The sequence below is a fragment of the Podarcis filfolensis genome (genome assembly GCF_964270895.1).
Source record: "Podarcis filfolensis genome assembly, chromosome: 4".
Lineage (NCBI taxonomy): Eukaryota > Metazoa > Chordata > Lepidosauria > Squamata > Lacertidae > Podarcis > Podarcis filfolensis.
The window spans coordinates 59110214-59133972 of record NC_139607.1 but is presented as its reverse complement, the minus strand read 5'-3'; the positions used below and the strand labels follow the sequence as shown (position 1 = coordinate 59133972).

The 23759-nt window shown below is 39.4% G+C and overlaps 1 protein-coding gene and 1 long non-coding RNA gene across 24 annotated transcripts in view; one reads left to right on the top strand and one right to left on the bottom strand.

The window, feature by feature from the left end:
- The window catches only part of LOC310761655, a 51228-nt gene extending 36355 nt beyond the window's left edge, over positions 1-14873 (top strand). The window contains exons 3-4 of the long non-coding RNA XR_014547638.1: positions 8670-8775; positions 14779-14873. This is a non-coding gene — a long non-coding RNA (uncharacterized lncRNA). The remainder of the gene's footprint in view (positions 1-8669; positions 8776-14778) is intronic.
- Positions 1-23759, bottom strand: part of ROBO2 (roundabout guidance receptor 2) — a 794080-nt gene that overhangs the window by 466010 nt on the left and 304311 nt on the right. The gene's annotated exons all lie outside the window — the stretch shown is intronic.

The window sequence follows — 23759 nt, the reverse complement described above, 5'->3', positions numbered from 1 at the left end:
TCAATAACTAATTTTGAAAACTGATTAGTTTGCAGCAGGGAAGTTGACACAGTCTCGTATCTTGCCAGAGGATATAATCAGCCTGTAAATAGCAGTATTAGTGCACTAGGTAATAGGTTGGTAATAAGAGAGCAAAAGAATATGGCCCAGATCTGCTATAACATTCTTTTCTACAAAGAGGGCATCACATGAAAAAAAAAACAACAACTCCAACTTGTAAATTGAACTTAATGTTGAAATAAATTCTAGTTTTATCACTCAGCATACTTAGTGAATAAGGAATATTCCTAAATGCATTATAATAAAAGGTGTGCATGCATGCATTGCCTTAGGTGATTATTAAGAAGCCACAGACATTTTTACATATCATTTCTGAATGTGAATTCCAGATGTTTCCAACATGAAACATGAAAAATGTTATGTTCTAACAGTTAATGTTGTATTGCCAGCCATTTCAAAGATGTATTTCCCTATTAGAGCATCAACGTTGCTATGGTGATAATTGTAAAACTGTGACCTAGACTAGGGGAGAGGAAGTGAAGAAAGAATGTAAATGGTTAGGGTTACTATACGTCTGGATTTTACCGGGCATTGCCAGGATTTCAAAGGTGGAATTGACATACGGGGGGGAATTTCCGAAATGTGGCGCTTTGTCCTGGATCTTAGGCAAGTCAATTGAAAAATCTCAGCCTTTTTTGTTTTTTAAGAAAAACAACAACTTTGGGGTTTGTCTAAAAAAAAGCTCAACAGCTTTCAGGGTGTCCTGGTTTTTACTTTTTGAAATATGGCAACCCTATAAATGATGCAACTAGAAGTAAGATCATTTAGTTCAACAGAAATAATAGCAAAAAAGATGTGGGGGTTTTTTGGGGGGGAGGGTATGTAATTAAACTGTGCATTTCAGAAGTTACTTTGATTTTGTATTTTTGTGTAATGAGGGAAATAACTTGACATATACTCTGATCCTACTCAAATGTACAGAACAATATGGGGTGCCACTCGTGGCGAGTGGCAAGCATCCCAGGGGGGCGGGGCAGTGATGTCACCCCCCTTGGGGATGACACCTGGGGCACTCCACACCCCCTGCACCTCCTTCCTCCGCCAGTGGGAGGGCTGCGTATCTTTGATGCCTCTAACAGCTTGGCCTCCTTTGTAGCTCTATATAGGTGCTGAACTCATATAAGAATGAAAGACTATTAGGTTCACTTAGTGAGACCAGAGGATATTTATTCTGGAGGTCCCTTACCCTGACCAATGCTGTGTAGGTGCCTTACACTGAAGTACTCTGCACCAAATTAAGGAAATGGGGTATTAACTAGTGAAATAGGTCCGACTAATGGAGCTGTAATGAGGCTTTGGAAAAGAGGAAGTGCTTGATCCACACTGTTTAGGAAAACTGCATTAATCAATCTCAATGCACTTTTATCTCTTAATAATTAGCTGCCTATTTAATATTTCTGCCATACATATATAATGATCCTAGATTGTCAGTCATAGGTTATCAACTGTAAATACTTTTTGTGGGGGAGGGGAAAAACAAAGAACACCACTTTTAAAAATGAGATTAGAATATTGTCCAAACATAAAGTAACTGAGCGCATTATTAGAAACTATATTTTTGAATATTTAGGTATATGTTTATTATTCCCATTACAATGGTCTTGAAACAATTTGCAACGAAAGCAAAACTGCAGTGATAAAAATCATGTAAGGATGTTAAAAAAATATTCAGTATTCAATATTTTAAAAGGATACATTTATATTAATGGACTAATCCCTGTTGAAAGCATAATCCTCTAGGATTATGTGCAAGGGTCCTAACTGTTGAAGGCCTTATATACAGACCTACCCACTTTCAGTTATATCTTCACATCCTTTAATAGTGAACACAAGTGATGAGTGCTAGCAGAAATGGTGCCAAATCAGGGATATTGAGAAACAGAACTCCAAAAAGCTTAAGGGAGCAACCGCTGTCTTGATACAACCCAGTGAATATTGAGCATGCTCAGTAGCCACAGAATATTGAGCATCAGTTGGAAAAGAAAAATGGAAACCTAGGAAGGTGAGTTCAAGTCCTGCTTTTTTCCACCTTAAAGAGGTTTGGAGGATGGCATGGCTGAGCAAGAGCATTTCTGCTAGGAGGTGAGGAGACTGCAATATTTTGTTGCAGATCCCACTTGTGCGTTATATTGTTGTTTGTTTTAAACGCCACATTGTTTGGATTGATGGATTGTTTATTGGTCGTTATGTAAACTGTTTTGTGACTAGGGTGAAGAGCAGTCTATAAGTATTGGAAATAAATAAGTAAATAAATCAGGGAAGGTATGTTGGTACATAAATATTTCCACATGTTTCTTAACATTCAGTTTAAGTCTGCAATTGATTTGGCTTCAAGAAAGATTATTATAGGGCTGCTGGGTTAACATGTGCAAATTGTATGTCTTTCTGAATCTATTTCAGCATAAGAGAGGCTGAATAGAAAATGATCACAACAGTGTTTGAATCATATACAGTGGGATTCTATATATAGCTGCACATGCATAATAAAAACATATATAGAATAACATAAAGACACGGATTTCTGGGAGCCACAGTCTGAACATTATCATATTTTAATGACAATCATGTATAGCTGAGAGCTATTCTACACATTACTTGGAAAAGAATGATAACCTGAGGTCATAGAAATTTTGACTGCAGGTTGATGTGGGAATCATATTTTCTAGTGCTTCCCCACACAAAAAACTGCCTGCATGCAGTAAATAATACATGTCTGTGAGAATAATATACTGTACTAAATACTATACTAATTGCCTGTCTATGATGTGTTGGTCTACAACATGGAGTTTTTGATACAGGGAATTATTAAAAAAGAGATCCTCTCCTTTGCAGACCCTACAAGTGTCCCTATTTTCCAGGGACGTCCCTGATTTAGAGAAGCCATCCCGGTTTCTGATTTGATCCCGGAATGTCCCACTTTTCCTTAGGATATCCCTATTTTCACTGGAGAAATGTTGAATGGTATGGAGTTATCGGACCCCTGAGCCGTCTGAAGGCAGTCTTGTATAGGGAAGTTTTTAAAAAAATGTTTAATGTTTTATCATGTTTTTATATATGTTTGAAGCTGCCCAGAGTGGCTGGGGCAACACAGATAGGTAGCCGTGTTGGTCTGCCATAGTCAAAACCAAAAAAATTTTTTTCTTTCCAGTAGCAACTAACTTAGTTGGTCTTTAAGGTGCTACTGGAAAGAAAAAAAATTTTTTTTGTTGGGGCAACACAGTAAGATGTGCGGGGTATAAATAGTAAAATTATCACTATGGAATGGGGTGTCCCTATTTTCATCAGAGAAATGATGGGAGGGTATGCCTTTGCAGTCTGAAGTGGCACAATCCATAATTTTACAAGTTCAACCACTTTATTCTATGCAATTTGACTGACAAAGATACAATAAATCAGATTCAAATTTCTCCATGCCTTCCAACCTTGGCTGATCATTCATTTCAGCATGCCTTTAAAGGACTAATCATCAGACCAAGAACTAATCTACTGTACTGCTCAGTATCCATATGGATCAATACTAAACATCTTTATTTCTATTTGTGGATTTGCCTTTCAAGTTCCTTTCTTTCCCCATCTCTGTACAAACTTTAATCACATAAACTGAGCAGTGCATCTTTTTATACAGTGAAACAAAGAAACGCCAAAGAATATCCAGTTCAGCCTCAGAAACTCATTTCCTGTCACATGTCCAATCATTTCTAGCCTTCTACTACTTCATTTATTTAATAGGAAAAATGGACTTCAAAAGCTTGTTTCCAAAGCAGGTCGACACTACAGGGATAGCAAGTTAAGCATAGCTAAAAAGGCTTCATTATTACTTTGAATATCTCACCAGGTGGTCGTCGCTTCCAGTGTTTTTATTCCAATAGACTCTGAAGCAGTTAGACACCAGGACATACACATTGCTGGAATTTAAGAACCTTCCCATCTTCTACAGACTAAAGCATATGGCATAGTGAAATCATAAAAATTTCCAAACCCAAAACGATGCACATTTCAGGGACCCCTTTTGCAACTTGCCCACACATATATTGTGTGTCTGCATAATGGGAGGATACTTAAATTTATATGGAAAAGAAGTGCTTCTCATAATAGAAAAAATGTTTGTATCTAGCTATAAACTTTAATTGGTTTAGCAGTAGATTAATCAATCAGCATTTTCGTTTTGATGAGTAGGAAGAGCTATAATGGTTTAGAATGGCTCTGAAGGATACTTTTGTTTTATCTTAAGTTTCTGCATCCTATTTTTCTACTCTCTCCCCCCCAATTGCCCTCTTATTGTCATTGTTCTGTTGATATTTTGCTCTTGGCTAAACCTTGTACTTTTTGTCTGCAGCACCTTTCTCTTGCTGCCTCTAAACATTTGCACCTCCATGCACCCGTTTAAACATTGTTTGAAAATGTACACTACCTCTTTTTCTGAGCATTTGACTTCTAATGCCTGCCTCACATTTGCTTTTCCTTCTCTGTCCCTCTTTAGTCTTTTTAGAGCTCAATCCTGTGGACAGGGTAGGTTCTTTCAAGTTGATATGTAGTGCCCAGCTGTGTGCATTGTTGTATTCATCACCTTTTGAAGCTGATGCGTTGTTTCTCAGAGAGAAGAGAAAGTAGCAAATGAGACTTTTCTTTCTTACAATTAGTAGTTCATTTTTCATACTTCCTTCAATATCAGGGCTGGTATCAGAAGATGGTACTATCAGGCAACTTCTGAGGCCAATGCCTCAGTATAGGGTCCACTACCAGCCTCTGAATCATGCTGGACCTGCTACTCCTCTGGTTTGTTTTTTTGTCTACCTTCCCTCTCTATGGTTCTTGTTTAGTAGGCATATAAATATAATTTTATCTGTGGAGGAAAAGTAATAAACTTAGGGAGCAATCCTAAGCTATCAGAGAGGACAGCTGAGGGGATGTTCAACGTTGCAGACATTTGCCTGTAGATTTCCCCCTCCATAGAATCATAGAATCATAGAGTTGGAAGAGACCACAAGGGCCATCGAGTCCAACCCCCTGCCAAGCAGGAAACACCATCAGAGCACTCCTGACATATGGTTGTCAAGCCTCTGCTTAAAGACCTCCAAAGAAGGAGACTCCACCACACTCCTTGGCAGCAAATTCCACTGTCGAACAGCTCTTACTGTCAGGAAGTTCTTCCTAATGTTTAGGTGGAATCTTCTTTCTTGTAGTTTGGAACCATTGCTCCGTGTCCGCTTCTCTAGAGCAGCAGAAAACAACCTTTCTCCCTCCTCTATGTGGCATCCTTTTATATATTTGAACATGGCTATCATATCACCCCTTAACCTCCTCTTCTCCAGGCTAAACATGCCCAGCTCCCTTAGCCGTTCCTCATAAGGCATCGTTTCCCGGCCTTTGACCATTTTGGTTGCCCTCCTCTGGACACGTTCCAGTTTGTCAGTGTCCTTCTTGAACTGTGGTGCCCAGAACTGGACACAGTACTCCAGGTGAGGTCTGACCAGAGCAGAATACAGTGGCACTATTACTTCCCTTGATCTAGATGCTATACTCCTATTGATGCAGCCCAGAATTGCATTGGCTTTTTTAGCTGCCGCGTCACACTGTTGGCTCATGTGAGGTCCATTTCAGGATGCCTAAGTGTTGTGACACCCAAAAGCTCTGCCACCACCATTGCTTTTCTGCTGCTGTTCCAAGAGCAGTAAGGGGTAGGAAGGGAAGTGGGGTGGGGCAGGTTAGTGGGGTGGGGAGGGGAGGGAAAGGGGTGCACTTGGGAGAGCTTTGGATCTGCTGGATCCACACTACCTTGTTCTAGTTATACTCATGTATTTTGTTTGCCAGTGGAATGCATTGGGACTTTGAGAAACCTGGAAATGTTATACATAAGATTTGAAATTAAGGGCTTTCGAACGTTTTAGCTACTGATTGATAATAAAATTGACTTTTCTGTTTCACAAAGCAAATGGCTAATGGGGAAAAATAAAGATCTTTCATGTTGTTAATTCTAACAAATAAATAGGAATTAATAATACTTAGGAGTGCTATGGGCCTATTTATCCAGGCACTGCAAGGTATCTTGAAAGCAATTGATCTAAGCATTTTTACAACAGGCATACCTGTTTTACAGATGAGTAAGCAGACATAGTAATTTTGTGCAAGTTCTCTGAGATTATTAGCAAATTGTACTTGGGAGACCTAACATAACTCTGTGCCACTAAAGTTAGTATGATTGGAAATGCAGTATGCTTGGATGCAGTGTTTTTACAGCAGCAGTCTACTTAGCGCAGCATCTGTGAAAGTAGCCAGTATCAATCCTCCTAAGGACCTTAATGGTACAGTCCTTCACTCGTTATTCACTCTGAGCTTCCAGCAATCTAAGGTTATAGCAACACCTCATCATGAGAGTAAAAATGTTGCAGTTGCACTGTGTGAAAGAGCACCTAACTTCTTGAGTTCTCAAATGATTCAAGTTATTAGTGGGACAGGAAGCAGGAACCAGGAAAGCTAGTTGTTAAGTACAGGTAATTGATAGGTTTTATGGACCAACTGCATTTCAGCCTATCCCCATCAGTAATAGGTACTGGGACCTACTGCTAAGAACAGGCTATAAAGGGATGAGCAGTACAAACTTGTAGGACAATAAACTACACTGTATCTTGAGTTAGGGGTATTGATTGTACCAGTACAATATCATTAGGGGCAGCACATCCTGTTTCACCACTTGAGGTGAAAACGGATGTGCTTTCCCGCTGCCCACCCTGCTCCTCACCTCTGCCGGCACTCCACCAGTACCGCTGCCATGCCACCTGCAATGCCATCTCTGCCACTAATGGAGAAGTAGTGCTGGCATCAGCACAGATTTCAAGCAAGATATCTTGTGCTTCGTAAGATTTGTGAAACATTTATTAGAGAGAAAAGTCCAGTCTACCAGATTCCCTGCAAGGCTAAGAATTGTGTTTTGAATACCCCAAACTCTGAGCTGTGAGACTCCAGGGATTTCAAGGAATTCCAACACTTACCCAGAGTTCAGTTTCCTTGGAATGAAGGTGAATGGAGACTGTCTTGTCTTTAAGATATATGGCTTACCGTAATTTACACATATTTACAGCCTGAAAATAGGATGGTTGGGCTCACAGCATTAACACTGCAACAGAGCCTCCCTCCCTATTAGTTTCCTAGCCACCTCTCTCACACACCTCACTGGCTTTAGATTTAGCACAGCTGAGAGAGTTTCTAGCTTCCAGACTATCCAAAACTCACACACACTCAGCCCTGCTTGGACTATTGTTCTTCTTCCTAAAGTGAAGCAGCATGTAGCCAGGTGAAGTGGAAAAAGCCCCACCTATTTGTATACAACTGAACTCTTTAAGATGCTTATGAGGGTGCTTAACTGGGCCCAAGCTAGAACCATTAGTCTCACAAAGAAACTAGCTTGACCAGTTCAGCAGGTTCTTATAGATGTATGGATAAAGAACCAAAGGTCTGGAAGAGATGTTCAGATATCATCCAGCTCAAGCCTCCTTGGGCTATCACAACATGATTCCTTAATCCCATCTCTATCCCACTGTACCACTCATGTCGTGTCACTTTTCTAAGTGGAAGTCTTTGGCTAGCAGAAGTTGGGGAGCAGCAATCCACCTATCGAAAAGTGTCCTATAGCCTATATATCTAGAAATCCCACCTGTCTTCCTGGAGCAAGATGCATTTATCATATGAGATAAACAGATATTGTCAATGTAAATGCCAGAATAGTATCAACATTGAAAGGCTCACTAAATGTGTGAATAAACTTATGTTCTGTTTCCATTTCCCTTGTTTTTTTTATCAGTATCAATTAAATAAATTATGAGAAAGGTGTAAGATAGCACATTTGCATATGGACTGTATTTTGCAGACTTGCTGGTGCACAATCTTTGGCATGAATGACAGTTAATATTAAAATATTTGAATGACAGTTAATATTAAATCTCATGTGGCTGAGGTGAATTTTGCCAGCTTTAGTCAACTAGAAATGACCCTTAAAATCTGTAGTGAATGGTATGAGGAAAACAATCTGCCTCTGCATGGATTTAAATAGCAAGTGACAACCCAATGGAATTCTCATCTTCATATGTTCCAAAAGCTGGTAGAGCCACAAAGTCTGTGCTTGCATACAAAGAAGCCTTGTGTGAGCATAATGCAAAGTAACAGATTTAGTCTTTGGAAAGGAAATGGCTGGGAAAACCTCTGGAACTTCAGCCTATTTGTAACAGCACATGACATATCAACAGTTTATGTCTTTATAGCCCTAAAATTATACTCTTTTATTAAGTGTGTTTAAATCTGCCAAGCAAAGTCATGGTCAACACATATTTGACATGTTCTCATAGACTGATTCTAAAACAAAGTCATGTGTAACTAGAGGAACCTGGGCTCATTTCATACACTCCTTGTAGCTATGGCAATGCACAACTGCCCAAACTAAATTCAATGTCAGTAGTTTGTCATGGGCATGGACTATCATTTTGCATGCCATTGGTTGAATAACTTGGAAGGTTTTCAGTGTATGCATAATGATCATAATGTGTAGAATTTATATTGTGTAAATCTAGTGTTCAAAGCACCTCACATACACGATCTTATCAATTCTCCTGTTCCAGGCTGTGGCACATAGTGGTCTGTAGGACAATTGTGGCAAGAGTCAGGACCATGGAGAGCTCCTATGGAAAAAGATTCCAGACTCACTGACCACATTCACATGTCATGGTAAGTGAAAAATCCTAGCAAAATAAGCCAGGGTATGCATGAGAGGCATACAATTGTGGGCAGGTCTTTTCACAAAGCTTTGCTCCACAATTCATGTGAGTGCCAAAGCCAGCCAGGGTTAATAATAGATTCCTGCTATGTGTGAACTCCTAAATTACAGTTAAAGTCTTCAAAACAAGCCAGAGTATGAAGACATGGTTTAAAGTTGCCTTGGTGTCTTGGCTTGCTTGAAATCCATTATCAGTGGTTTCTGGGTTCACACATAATGATAAGTACTTACTCCTGGCTTATTTTGCTGCTCATGTGAAGGAAGAAGTCAAGTGGCATGAAAGGAGTTGCCTATGGGTGCATACCAATCATGCATAGCCTGGTTTATTAAGCCAGGATTTTTGGCTTTTAATAACATGCAAACACTCCCGCTGAAAAGCAGGGAGCTGGTAGTGTTGATCCAGCACTGGTCTAGAGGTGATTGATGTGTTGCATATTCCTGTAGAGAGAGATGTAGTTGATCCTTGCCTCTCTGGAGTGTGCCTGCTTAGAGGCTAAAGTGGTTGCATTGCATTATACAAACATGTATGCTAGTAGGGTTGAAATTTCACCCATGGCATTGGGTGGGGCTTGGTAGAGTGTAGGAGGAAGTGAAGATAGCAGCAGTTTGTCTAAGGCTGCTTATTGCATATGTTGCTACACAGAGATTTGACCTCCTGGTTTTCAGTGCCAAACCAACACTGTGACCAGAAACATGACACAATAACCTTCGTCAATGGGACAATTCTCTTTGGACCTGGCTTCTGAAATAAAAGATTCACCCTTGCTTCTGTCAAGCATTTTAGACTGCCCTTTTCCTGGCTCTTAGCTTGAACACCTTATTTCTATGCACAGCTGGGAAGGCTGCTGCTCACAGGCAGACAAGTCAGTAACACCTAGGAATACAGAATGGAATGATTGACACTCTGAACTGTAAACACAGGTCTTCTTCATCCATAAAAATGCTGTTCCTGGTAGCAATGCTGATAAAGTTTCTGGTGCAGACAAGACAGTGATGTGCAGTCTGCAGTGTTAGTTCAAGATAAGGAGGTTAAGAGTGCCTAGGAAAGGAATCTCCCAAATGCAAATCCCCTGGCAGGAAGACAGCACTTAACAGTGCAGATTATCCAGCCTTTGAGCTGTCCTCAAAGGAAAGTGACTAACCGGCCAAAAATGGCATCAATAAATTATAGCACGACAGGAAAAGTTTTAATAGCCAAATGCATATCTGCTTCCCACTCCCACCGCCATCGCCCAGTGAAACCGTAAAGGAAAAATCGTTTCTGAAAAGGGTGTTTTAGGCAGCAGTCCTATAAACAATTACCTTGGAGTAGATCCTATTGAACTCAGTTGGGGATTCCAGGCAGAGAAATCAGCTTTCTTTCCTGTTCTATCATATAAACTTCATTGTGGGTCACAATAGACAATATGCGAAATGCATGAATGCATTTCTCATATCCATTTTGGGAGAAAAAATAAATGAATAGCATTATCATTGCCATACTGCAGATGGAAGCCTGAGCCCGAAACAGTGGCTTCCCTAAGACTTTTTAGGCAAGACATGAACTGGAGACAGGGCTGGCCTATCCATGAGGCAAGGTGAGGTGGCAGCAGATCCAGCTTCCAAAGAATGCATCACCCACTGCTGCAGCAATGGCTGGGGTGCACACCTTGGAGGCCAGATCTTCTGCCTCCTCAGCAGTCCCCCCCCATCTCCCCCCCCCATGTTTACAGCAGCCTCTTGGTCAATAGGAGGCACTGCTGGTCTCCTCCCCCCATCCTTGTTCCTGATGTAGATCTTCACTCACCCCTTCTTCCCTGGTGGGGAGAGACACCATTTTGCAGTTCACCTCAGGTGCCAAAATGTCTTAGGCCAGCCCTGACTGAAGAATTCCTGATTAGCTGCTCAGTCTTTTAGCTACTACACTACACTGCGATTAGGAAGGATTCTGCATATGATACACTGTAATCTTTAGCATATTTTGTGTTTCTGAGTTTAATACCACTCACCATAGAGGTCCCAATGTTGAATATGTAGACATAACTCTAGATATATGGCATAGCCAGCATGAATATGTTCATAACTCTGACAACTGTATCTGATGTTTCGATATTTGACTGCAGTTATAATAATCACTATAATTGTAACAGTTCATGCTAGCCAGGCTGCACATCTATTCTTCATTTGTCCTTAAACTAATTCATCCTACATATGAATATATCACCCTCATCAATTTCAAGTGCCATCCCTTGGATTTTCAGGCTATTAACGAGTATGCATTATGTATGAGTCAAACAGAAAACTTACATTCTTTTGCTTGCACAACGGAACAGGTACTTTTCTTGTTTGTTGTCGGAAGCTATTCTCATTGAAATACAAGTCACACTACCAACTGAGGAGCAGTCCTTTTTTAAGGATACCATGTGTTTACAAATTGTGGTTACACTCTAGCTGATTACTAAATTCTGACAATACAGAAGATTTGTTAAGAAACAGCAATTATTCACATGTAGTTGAACATGAGACACTTAATGTCAGGGTCATGGGTTTAAGCCCCATGTTGGGTGAAAGATTCCTGCATTGCAGAGAGTTGGGCTAGATGATCCTCATGGTTCCTTTCAACTCTACAGTTCTGTGATTCTGAATCTATGATATTTCTTGGGCCTCCTAATACTTTTTAATTCACCAAGGTCACTTGACATTAACAGTATTTAAACAAATACTTCAGATATTTTATCATGTTCCAGCACAACCCTATGGATCTCTACTCAGAAGTAAATCACACCAAGTTCAATTAGTTTACATGCGATCTTAGACTGCTCAGAAATTTCAGAATCATTTTTAAAAAATAAACCAAAACAAATGTTATCTCTAAAATGAATTCCATTATTATAGATAAATGAGCTCCCCAAAGCTCTCCTTAGGTAATCGTTTCTGAGCTAATCCAAGGGGCTGGCTAGTCTGGGAAACCATTTTTTCCACCCCATGGGAACTAATGACTGTATTAGTTCCTACAGGGGCAGGAAAAAAGGTGATGCAGAGGCAAATGTATTGGAGAAATCTAGCTCCCTGGAATTGCACAGGCCCTATTTTAAGAGCTTTGGCAGCCAATGTGATTTCAGCTTAGGCTGCCAAAGTCCCCAAGATCTTTGGCATGCAAAGTATATGCTTTGTAAAGGAAGCTGACAATTCTTCTCTTGTTCAGATTTCACTCTGAATGGAAGAATTTTATGCTTTAAAAACTTTATTTCCTTTCAGACTTTTACCAGCCTCAGTTCTTTTCTGATTCTGGCAAAGGAGAATGCTACCAGCATCCCCATCCATATTTAAAAAAAAATAGATTATATTTATAGCTGGAGCACTGTCATTTACTATAACCTCTTGGTTTTTGTTTAATACAAAAATACACTGCTTAAGTGCCGATAGACTCTGTGATTATTAGGTTGAACATCCCAGAACTAGCATGTGGTTTTTACATTTCAGTAGGTATGAAAAACAGGGAATTCAGCTAACACTGGATGACTTTGGCATTGGAACACTTTGCATTTTTAAGACTCGGGATTGTAATGGCAGAAAGAGTCTGATAAGTTTAAAGTAGAAGTGCATTAAAAATAATAATCTTGCTGCTGCTGCAAGAACACCCCAAGCCAAGTTTCACTGTTCCCCTGTAAAATGCAGCCATTACAACATGTGCTTCACCACCTCTATCACACATAATTCCACATCATTTTCTGAAGCTGATAAGGTGGGAAATATGGAACATAATGATGTCAAAACACAAAGCAGAATTAGATCAGGGGATGCCAATTTACATGGGGAGGCATATGGGCACATTTGCAAACCGGAGGAACTGCCACGGGCACTACACACACACCACAACCTATTATACTGGGTACAGTAAAATGTTTCTTTCAAGCCTAATTTCAGTGGGGGAGGGAACTTTCTGTGGACGCATATCCAATTAAATTATATGTGATGGACCGAGATAGGAGAAGTCATTGGGACAGCCATTGACAACTCTTTGTAATATATGTGCATTCTTTGTAACACATGGCCCCACCGATAGAGTCTATAGTGAAATAATCAGTTGTTTTACTGTATTCCTATATAGTATATACTTTACTATATTCCTAAGAATCATACAAATTCTATGTAAAAAATGTCATTACTATATATCACTAGTCTGTTCTCAATTGTTAATACACATACAGAACACCATATGTAGCAGTGAATAACTCCGCCTATTTTACCAGCTGACAGTCTAATATTTAAACATTAGTTTAAATATTGTGATTATGCTATGTAAACATGGGAAAGAAACCTTTAATAATTCTCTATTAATGTCACTGACAAAAAACTGACTCTTTTATTGAATATTATTACCAAACCTTATTAAAATGTGCCATGACTTCAAATTACCAAATTACTTGTAACATTTTCTCCCTTCAAGACAAAAGTTACCATTAGCAGTAACTTGTGGGCAGGGATTCCAGCCTAATGCGTATAAGATTTAATTACACAAATACTTATGCATTTCCATAAAATTGTCATTTTCTTTCTGCAGCTGCAAACATTTTTCTTCATATTTGTAATTATTTTGGAATCAGATTATTCTGATTTAGCTGCTTAGATTGGTCAAACAGGAAAAAATATTCCCAGATTAACTGGAATCAACAGTGTGAACATCTATGTAGGTTGTTTTTACATATACCAAGTCTCTTTTGTCAGTTAGCCAGCCACCTGGATCACAGTGAGATATTTCAAAAGAGATTTATTTATTTATTTATGCGCTCATTTATTTGAGCCCTTTGGGGATTACTGTATCTAAACAATAAGACCAGAAGGAAATGGAACATGCCACTAATATTTAGTTTTCAAGACTTATGCAGTATTTTGTGGGAAAATGCAGACCACCACCAACGATATAGACCAAGCTGATCTTAAGGTCATTTGAGGTGACCCAGGCAGTCATTTCATGACTAGTGAATTGTCATTTGGTGTTAACATGGAAGTAGGACTTCTTAGTAATAGCGCCTACCCTCTGGAATGCTCTTTCTTGAGTTTTTCACAAAGCAGAGATTGTAGTGGATTTTAAACACCTGTTAAAAACATATATGGTTTCCTGGTCTCCAACCTTTTAATTTTTTGTATACTACTCTGTTATACCTGTTATTGCCTGGTTTTAGGAACGTTATCTGCTATGTTTTTTTTATTATTTTTGTGTAAACCACTTAGAGTTATATAACATTAAGTGGCATAAATATGTTTTAAAATATATAAACAAAAATTAACAGTGATACAGACAAATTTTAACTTGTGCACAGTCAGGTGAAACTTAAATACACACTTCTTTTCAGTTTTTCATCTTCAGCATACAGGAGCTATCTTAGGAATTAAAGGCAATTCTGTCACCAGCCTTGCAGATTCATGATGTAAAATGAGAATCCTACCTTATTGTGGTGTGGGGGGGGGGGAGTTTATTTTCATGCAAGTTCAATGACTACATCCTTTGCCCTGCTATTTCACTGTCAACAGGGTGGGAAGAGGGGATATATTCTTCCCCACCCCAACTGGAATGGGAGGAATTTACTGTGCCTGCCTCAGAGCTTTCCGCAGGCCTACTGAGGGACCATCAGCAATGGAAAAGTTGTCTCACTGGTGGACTTCCCTCTCTGGCAGTAGAAGGGCACATATGTTGCATCCTAGTGTCCTTCCCCTGCCCTTCAATCAGCAATAAGAACACACCTTAAAAAGATATGAAAACCTATTTTCCAGAGAAAGTGCTCCCACTTGAAGAGATGGCAAAAGAGCCAACTGAATAGGTTTGATAACATAAAAATATCTCTAAAATATTCATGCATAAAGCTATAATTAGTTAGTCAACAATGTGTTCTTAAACTGATAATGATATATTTCTGTCCTAAGATTAATATTCTCTCTTTTTTATACTTATTCTCTTCTGTAATCTATTGCAGATTGATTTACCAGGACAGTTGTGTTTTAACACTACAGACCTTACTACTTAGCAATGTTCAAGGATCTACTGTATAATAAAGCTCCTGTTGTTTACTACTTTTTGTCTTTATGTTCTCAGTCTTTGGTGGTCCATAAATTTTCTTTATTTATGTTTTAAAGGAAGGGAAGACTCACTTTAGAAACTTATTAATTTGCTAATTATTAAGTCATTTATTTTACTTGTTTTATGATAGTCGTATGGTTAATAGCCTAAAATGTATTTTTGAGTTAAAACTGCAGCACTTTCTAGTTTTCTGTGAAACATTTGCTTTGAGTAAATATAGACTTAGAACAAGATTCTGAATGGACCAACCAATTTTTTAATTTCCAGTGATGTTTTCAATGATAACATATCATGACATAAATATAATAAAAACAGTTGAACAACTGTCAGTGAGATTTAATAACAAGTTAAAATGGCTGGCAGGAACTATGGATAAATTGGTTCCACTGTAACTAGTTGTATCTTGAAGCAATGTTTATTTTTGGCCCCTGCCACAAAAGTGATATATAGAATCACTTGAGATTTCAAAGAACCATAAGTTGATTGGAATCAAGCCAAATTCAACTGACCAAACATTTCTAAGCATTCTCTTCCATAGTCAATTCAGCTGCAAGCACAGTGGTGCAAATATATCTCACTTATTCCAACTGAGACTCATATTTCTGTTACATTCCTTGGACTGTCTCCTTTGCTGTTCTTTCATTATCACCTGGTGCCTACTTGGTTGTCTTTTTGGCAGCACCATTTCTGTCCTGTACTGCTCTTCTGTCTTCAGAAGATAATGCAAAATGGGCAGTGGTGGTAGGGAGTGGCCTCCAGATTTGTAGGTGTGTTGGAAAGAGAACACTAGGATCCCTGTGCTACTAAAGATGTCTTCAACAATGCTTCAGAAGTTATTTCACAATTTTATATGCATAGGGGAGGACCATTAAAGTCATCCAGCTAGTCTCAGAATGGATACATTAGGACTGCCTTGTGTGCCTTTAGATATTTATTGGAATCGTAGAAGCTAAATAATTTCTTTTTTTCCATTCTTCATGCTGGTTGAGTGAATTTAGCAAATGTATGCACAACCTCTGTTGCTTGTAATGTCATAGAAAATCAACTGAAATTGACCTGATAATCTTTTATATGATCATATGGAAAATCAGCATGCATAGCTGAGTCTTTACACTTCTTGGATGTGCTCATTCAAAGCATTGATCCTCCTATGAATCCCCTTTTAACCAAAGGTTAAAAGCACTGAAAATAAGTGAGTGGTTATAAACCTTATACAGCTCACTCACCCAATCCATCTGTCAAAAATGGTAAATAGTATACATGATAACGTCATTGTTGCTGTTTCTCAGGCTCTCAAGAGTGGAAAAAGTGTGTCATAACTTTAAACATGACCGTACATTCAAGACTCTAATGTAAGTGCCACCTTGGTTTTTTAAAGTAATTAAGATGTAATTTATATAAGAAACTATCAGAAATGCAGCTCCCAAAAAGCAGGATAAAACACAGATCACATATTAGGTTACAATATCAATCAAGTTATTAAGAATGAATCAGTGGTCTAAATTTGTACTAGAAGTGTTTTAACATTTTGGCAAGCTGCTTGAAAGAGTTTAGTAAGAATTTGTAATGTGTGTCTTGGAAACAAGATTTTCCTCTCTGGTTCAACAAAAGGGATACTGTTTCTCAGTTAAACATACCTCTGTTAGAATATAACACAGTTACGAATACGTTTGCCAGAAATCACAGTTTTTAATGAGTCTTTAGTAAAACTAGATTTTATTTTCTTTCAAACTGTGCAGTGTTTTTGCAGTTAAAATATTTTTTACACAGTCTTCCAGATTATGTGACCTTTGCAGATTAGGCCTGTCTTTCCATGATGAGTATAGAAAAATTGAGTCAAGCCCACCATTTGCCTAAAACTTTAGCCCCCACTTGCTTCAGATGCATACAAACATAACAATGAAGCTCTTTGCAAGCTGGAACTAGTCTGTGAAGAACATAAAGCTACAAAAGACTTATTAACAATGGTTTATATTTCTTCACTAAAACAATAATCATTTGGATTTCAAGATAAGAAAAAGGAAGAAATGATCTGAATGCTGATATAACATAATGATAATGGGTTGACATACAGTACGTTATGTACAGAGGGGGGACAGCTCTCTCCTGTTCACCTTAGATTGAATTGAAAATGATCCAATCTTTTTCCAGAAAATAATAATAATTGGGACTCTGGTTATTTTGAAAGCAAAATTGAAGCTTAGAAAATGTTCTTTTACATTCCCATTCATTGCCAACCTAAAAAACACTGTTCTCCAGGCAGTGGCTTTTTGGAAGGCTAGAAAAGTAAAGCGTTACCACACATTTTTCTCTGAGGGTTATAAGCAAAAGCAGATGCTGAAATTGTGCGCAGTTATACTGATTGCTTTAAATTCATCAGAGTGTTCTGGGGGTTCTAGGAATAACATGTCTCACAGCACATACTAGCTATGATACACAGGCATCTCCCAACCTACACATGTTTGATCTGCGTGACCAAGTATACGCGTGGCACCGGGAAATAATTAAATAAATAGATTTAAACTGCAAGAAGGCACGAAAAGGGCAAAAATGGTGCAAAAGAGCGGGAAAACTGCAAAAGTTGTGCGGAAAGAGCAGGAAAATGGCTAGCAATCCCAGGTGCCTTTGCAACTGCAATCCCTTGAGTCTTTGCACCAACCTTTGAGACTTGTGGAGAGTTGTAGGTTGAGAAAGGAGGTTTGGAGGGAGTAATTGTGGTGGATTTTTGTAGATTTTTGGCGGAGTGTGGCTTTTTAGATTGTGTTCCGCACTAAATTCGATTTCACATATACACACGGTACCCTGGAATGTAACCCCTGTGTAAGTGGGGAGATGGTGGTATACAGTTAAGGACACAGAGGAAGACATTCTCTTCTTTGTAATTCAGTAGATGGTAACAGCAGCTTATTTTGGAAAAGGTTGGGAACCTCTGGCTTCAGTGGAGAGGATGGGAGACTTACCTAGAGACCCCTGGGGAGTAGTGACTAGTAGGAGAGCCCTAGAATGTCGCATAAGATTAATGGAAAATACTTTCCATTGAAAATATTTTTATTATATATGGGGAGCAGTGATTGGACAAAAATTTATCGTAAGTTTAGTCTGTATTTAGTCTCTATGACCACCACCAGCTTTCAGGTGCTCAACATAAGCATTTGCATTGTGAAGTATAAGTGGGAAAGTGTACAGAGCCATGTTCTAGACATATTATAATTATTCTGTTTTTGGTTTCTTCCACTTCTTAAAACAAAAATCCCAATGAATGCTGATAGAAGTTTAAAATACAGTGGTACCTCAGGTTACAGACGCTTCAGGTTACAGACTCCACTGACCTAGAAATAGTACCTCAGGTTAAGAACTTTGCTTCAGGATGAGAACAGAAATTGCGCTGTGGCTACGCGGCGGCAGCGGGAGGCCCCATTAGCTAAAGTGGTACCTCAGGTTAAAAACAGTTTCAGGTTAAGAACGGACCTCCAGAATGAATTAAGTTTTTAACCTGAGGTACCTCAGTATAGAATTTTATACTCTCAAGATAAAATGGACTAAATTGACTACTGGTAGTTTATGTTACTTTCTTTTAACCATGAAATGCTACATATTTCTAAGATGCACTGACACTTATTTCATGATTATAACATGTAAGGGTGTATACGAATGTGCCTACAAAATAAGTTTAGAGTAGTTTAGGTCACTAGAAGACTTGCACGCAAAGTCCAGACTGAAGTGAAACCATGTATGGCATTCAAAGTTATTTGGAGACTTTGATGTTTCTTGTCTACAGTCATGAAACTTTGACAAACTAATCAATAAAATATCAAAGAGCTATTGAAAGAACATGGACTTTCTCCTGTTTGACATTAAGTTCAATGAAAAGTCAGACAGATAACGCTCTGTGGAAACTAAAATATTCTAGGTGTAAATATTCTCTTTTTAGTGAAGCACCAAAGTACAGCTAGTCTTTTGTATGTGGGGCTTCCCTTGTCCTTGACCTGGAAGCTGCAGTTAGTATGGAATTTCTGAAAGGAGTGAGACCCTATCAGTATATAACCTCTCTACGCAGAGTCCTACACTGGTTATTATTATATTTATTTATATCCTGCCTATTTCCCAGTCTGGGATTCAAGGAATCTTATTGCCAATTTTCCACTGGGCCAGTTTTCAAGGTGTTACTACTAGGAAATAAAACCCTCAACACCTTGGGAGCAGTTTCCTTATGAGATTGCCTTTCCCTATATGTACCCACTCCACAGCTTCGATATGTGGAACTTACACTGCTAAAGGTGCCACATAATATTTGTTCTTCAATTGTAAGAAATCCATCTTTGAGTGTGGAAGCAGACACACTTTGGAACTCCCTGCATAATGACAGCAGGCAGGCACTTTCACTGTACTCTTTTGGTGCCTGCTAAAAATGTTTTTGTTTAGAGAAGCCTAGCCATATATGTATATAATGTTGATGTGTGTTTCAATCTGGTTTCCAGATTGTGGATTTTAATTATTTTTTAAAAAAACATGTTTTAAACAGTCTTTTTAAATTGTTTCTTACTGATAATTTTATTGTTTTATTCTTTTCATAACCACTTTGAGGCTTTATTGAAATCAAGCTGTTTATAACATGGTGAAATAAATACTCCCCTCGATTGTTCTGAAACCTGTGAACTGCACAGCCAGCTTCCTTGTATGTGTGTGTGCACACAACCTCTTTCATCTTGACCCCTTTGTCCCAGAGAAATTCTCACTGATTGCTGTGAACTATGTCACTGAGCTACCCAACCAAGCAACGTTTTTATTTGGCAGATATATATTCTCTATTTGGGACAATTCTCTTGACTATTTTCCTACAAAATGTTTTATGTGCTTCTTGCTCCCATCAAAATCGAAAACCTTCTTTTGTTCCCTGGAGTATTTGCTCCGGCAGGGTGGGGGCAGTTGCATTTCCAAGTGCCTGACAGCCATGTCAAGAGCTGGAAACTGCCGTTGCTGAGGGGACAAGGCAATAAGAGAAACCTCAGAAGCAAGACAAGCTGTTTTTTCCTCCGTGCTCACTGATACAATTTGAAACTTCCAAGCCACTTCTGAATTGAGGCAAGCCAAGCTCACCCTTCACTAATTACTGACAAATTGTTGGACATGCTATGAAGCAGAACATAACTCTATTTAATAGTCTATTCCTTTTGTATATATTCAGTGCATGGTGCTATCCCTAGAGGTTAACAAAGGAAATTCCTTTAATGGCAGACTGCATATATCATAGCAGACACGGGATCATCATAAAAAACCCTTCTTACGTCACATATTATTGATACAGCATTGTTGCCTTGTGCATTTCCCCCACTCACTATCCATTGGTTACTGCTGTTGCACTGGGTGGGGAAACATACGTGGAATAGTGTTAGTTCATCAGGAAGTGAGTTGAGTAGACATGTATACCATTGTACTGTAAGTTTACTATACAGTGAAATGTTAATAAGTGCCTGCTGTTTAGCTCTTCTTTGCAAAGTTTTCACATTTGCCTTTTAAGGGTGGAGGGGGCTTGTTTAACATCCACCCACACTTCTTGTGCAGTACTATTTTCAGAAAACAACTTATTGGTCTTACTTGATCTCAGTTAAACCCACCACAGGAAAGGTGCATCTTGGTTGCTAGGGGGGAAAGGAAGGGCAAACAACAGATATTCCAAGGGCTAAAAAAAAAAAGACAGGAAAACTACACAAAAGGGGAGGGGAAAACAGCAACTCCTTAGGACCCTAGGCATTTCTATTGTCTGGTGTCCAAACAACTCACTTATCCATCACAGTTTCACTTCATTCATAGTTCATAGGCTAAAAAGCACTGCTAGGTGAGAGTAGGCAGACTGGCTCAAGTGACAGAAATTGCTTAGAAGGGTACCTGCACATTTTGCTTTGTAACCTTCCTTCTAGGCTGGCAAGAAACTTACTTTTCTAAAAAAGAATGAAAACATGGGGTCTGGCGCCCCTGCTTTTGGGCACCAACAAAGGTTTTCACATATGCCATGGTGTCTCTGTGGTCTGGGTTATGAACCCCTGCTATACACACTACATTGGAGTAAGCTACATTGGATGCAGTGGGAGTAGTAACATCCCTTGAGTTCAATGGGACTTATTTCCAAGTACATGTATGTTACAATTGCAGCCCAAGAATTCAAACTGAACCCCTTAATTGTTGCTACTGGAAGACATTAGGTTGTAACAGATGGGTCCTTTTCCTAGTTTCTGCTGATATTGCATAGCTGTGGAGGACCCCACTGCAGGTATGGATAGTGCAGCAGATGACACACTGTCACTGGCAGTATTCTCAACAATGGTAGTGAGTGTAAGGCCCTAAAGCAAGTCATTAAGGGGGTGGAGCAGAGTTGGCTATGGCTCTTTTTAGCCTAGGCAGCCCCATTCTTCTGAAAGGGCCTGAACTGGGGTGTCCAGCTGCATCAGCCAAAAGAAAGGGGATGAATGAAGCTGTCAGTTTGCCCCTTTGATTCATCTTACTGCTGGGCTGAGCATCTACAAGAGAAGATGTGAACCCAAGTTTCCAGTTTGCATTGGCCTTCATAATTTATATTTCCAAATTCTCTAGTGAGCTTCCATTCATTTGTTTTACAGAAGAGAAGCAGAATGCATATAAATTACTATCACGGGGTCAGAGTTGAAGGAGTAAGCTACAACTCTTCTTCATTCCACTGTCTCCCCATAACTTGATTCAAAACTTTGCCTCAATGGCAGTAATTAGTCTTCAAATGGAGCAGTGCCAAGTCTTTCTATCAGATTTCTTTCCTGTTTATGTTTGAGTTACTCAGAGGCTGTTTCAATGTACCCTTTAGACTATCAACAAAATGTGATATCTCTCCCCCTCCCCTTCTTCCATGATATAAAGGAAGTAATCGTAGCTGGTTGTGGTCTGTTGTGTATCATAATATTTTCCCATTTCAGCTAAGAATTGTCGGAGCAGTTGGGGGCAGGGAATTACCATTGAATCAAAGGTTCAGTGGAATATTTCATTTTGTTTAAAGCCTGCTGTCTTCTTTGAACATTTGCTTTGTCTTTATCACAGCCTCTACATACCCATTTGACTACACACCCATTTGAGATATATGTGGATATTTTTAATTGTTATAATTTGGAAATTATAGTATTCTACCAGTTTAATCTGATCATGTATTGCCTATAAATATCTATAACAAAGCATCTACATCTAAAGCAGCAGAATTGTCACTGCTGTAGGCAAGGTGAAGTATAGTTAAATCATAGAAATCTCTGGCCAGTACTCTGGAAAAACCTAAGGAATAAGATCCAATTGATCATATTTCCCTTCTCCAATGCTTAGCCAACTTCTGACTTCCTGGAATTTAACTTTATTGTTCATTAGCCTCTCGAGGTCACCTATTTTCTGGCACCCTCTCAAATATTTGAAAACCATTAAGACTACATTCCTTTACACATTTGACTAGAAGTAGGACCTATTGAACTTAGTGAATATACTCTTCTGAATAGACATGCATGAGATTGCTCTGTGAAGGGCATACTTTACAGGCTAACTCCATCCACTTAGGAGTATAGGAAGCTGCTGTGCACTGAGTCAGACTGTTGGTTCATCTAGCTCAGTATTGCCAACAATGAGTGGTAGCATCTCTCCAGGGTTTCAGGCAGGAGTACTTTTCAGCTCCACCTGGAGATGGTAAGGATTGAACTTGCCACTTTTTACATAGCAGATGCTCTGCCACAGAGTTACAGCCTTCCTTCTGCTTTTCTACATAGCCTTCAATGCTAGGGGTTCTCAGACCAAGTCACTATCTTGATTTATTCATAAAAGTATTTATATACCACCCTCTCATAAAAAACAGGGTGGTGTGCAGCAATATAAAAACACAAAAAGCTATTAAAACTAGTACAAAACAATTCTTAAAATGACTGGCTACTCAAGAAGATTCTGAATAGTGTACAGTCTGGAAAATGCTTTAGAACTTCTGCAGGCTACTGGAGTAAAGTGGACACAGCCCTGAATCCTAAGAGTCTTTGGCTGGCTTCTCTGCCCACCCCACCTGCCTCCTCATGATGTTCCACTCATCCTGCCTTCCCTTTGTTTTCTTGCAAGAGACTCTGATATACCAAAGGAGAATCGAGGCCTGCTTCTACTTTAAATCCCTCTGCCCTATTTTTCCATGATGACACTCCAAGTGGTTTACAAGAACTCTTAGCATAGAAGAGACTTCTGAGACTCAAGAGCAAGGTGCCTGCTGAATCTCTGCAGGAACCACAGTATGGTACCAGTGACTACTGTTTGTTTAGATGCTTATGTCTCCTTCCAATGAGTACTGTGGAGGGAAGATGGAAATCTGTCAGGGCTCCACACTTTCAGCATAAGCATTTCTTTGCTTTCTAAGAAACCAAGAAGAGCATGCTGGGCCAGGCCAAAGATCCATCTAGTCCAGGGGTTGTCAACCTGGTTCCTACCGCCCACTAGTGGGTGTTTCAGGATTCTAGGTGGGCGGTAGGGGGTTCTACGGCACAAGCTGAATCCTCCTTCCATCGAGCACTAAAGAAAGATGCATTAGTATAAAAGGCAAAGGGTAAAGGGACCCCTGACCATTAGGTCCAGTCATGGCCGACTCTGGGGTTGCGGCACTCATCTCGCTTTATTGGCCAAGGGAGCCGGCATACAGCTTCCGGGTCATGTGGCCAGCGTGACTAAGCTGCTTCTGGCAAACCAGAGCGTGCACGGAAACGCCGTTTACCTTCCCGCCAGAGTGGTACCTATTTATCTACTTCCACTTTGCCGTGCTTTCGAACTGCTAGGTTGGCAGGAGCAGGGACCCAGCAACGGGAGCTCACCCCGTCGTGGGGATTCGAACCGCCAACCTTCTGATCG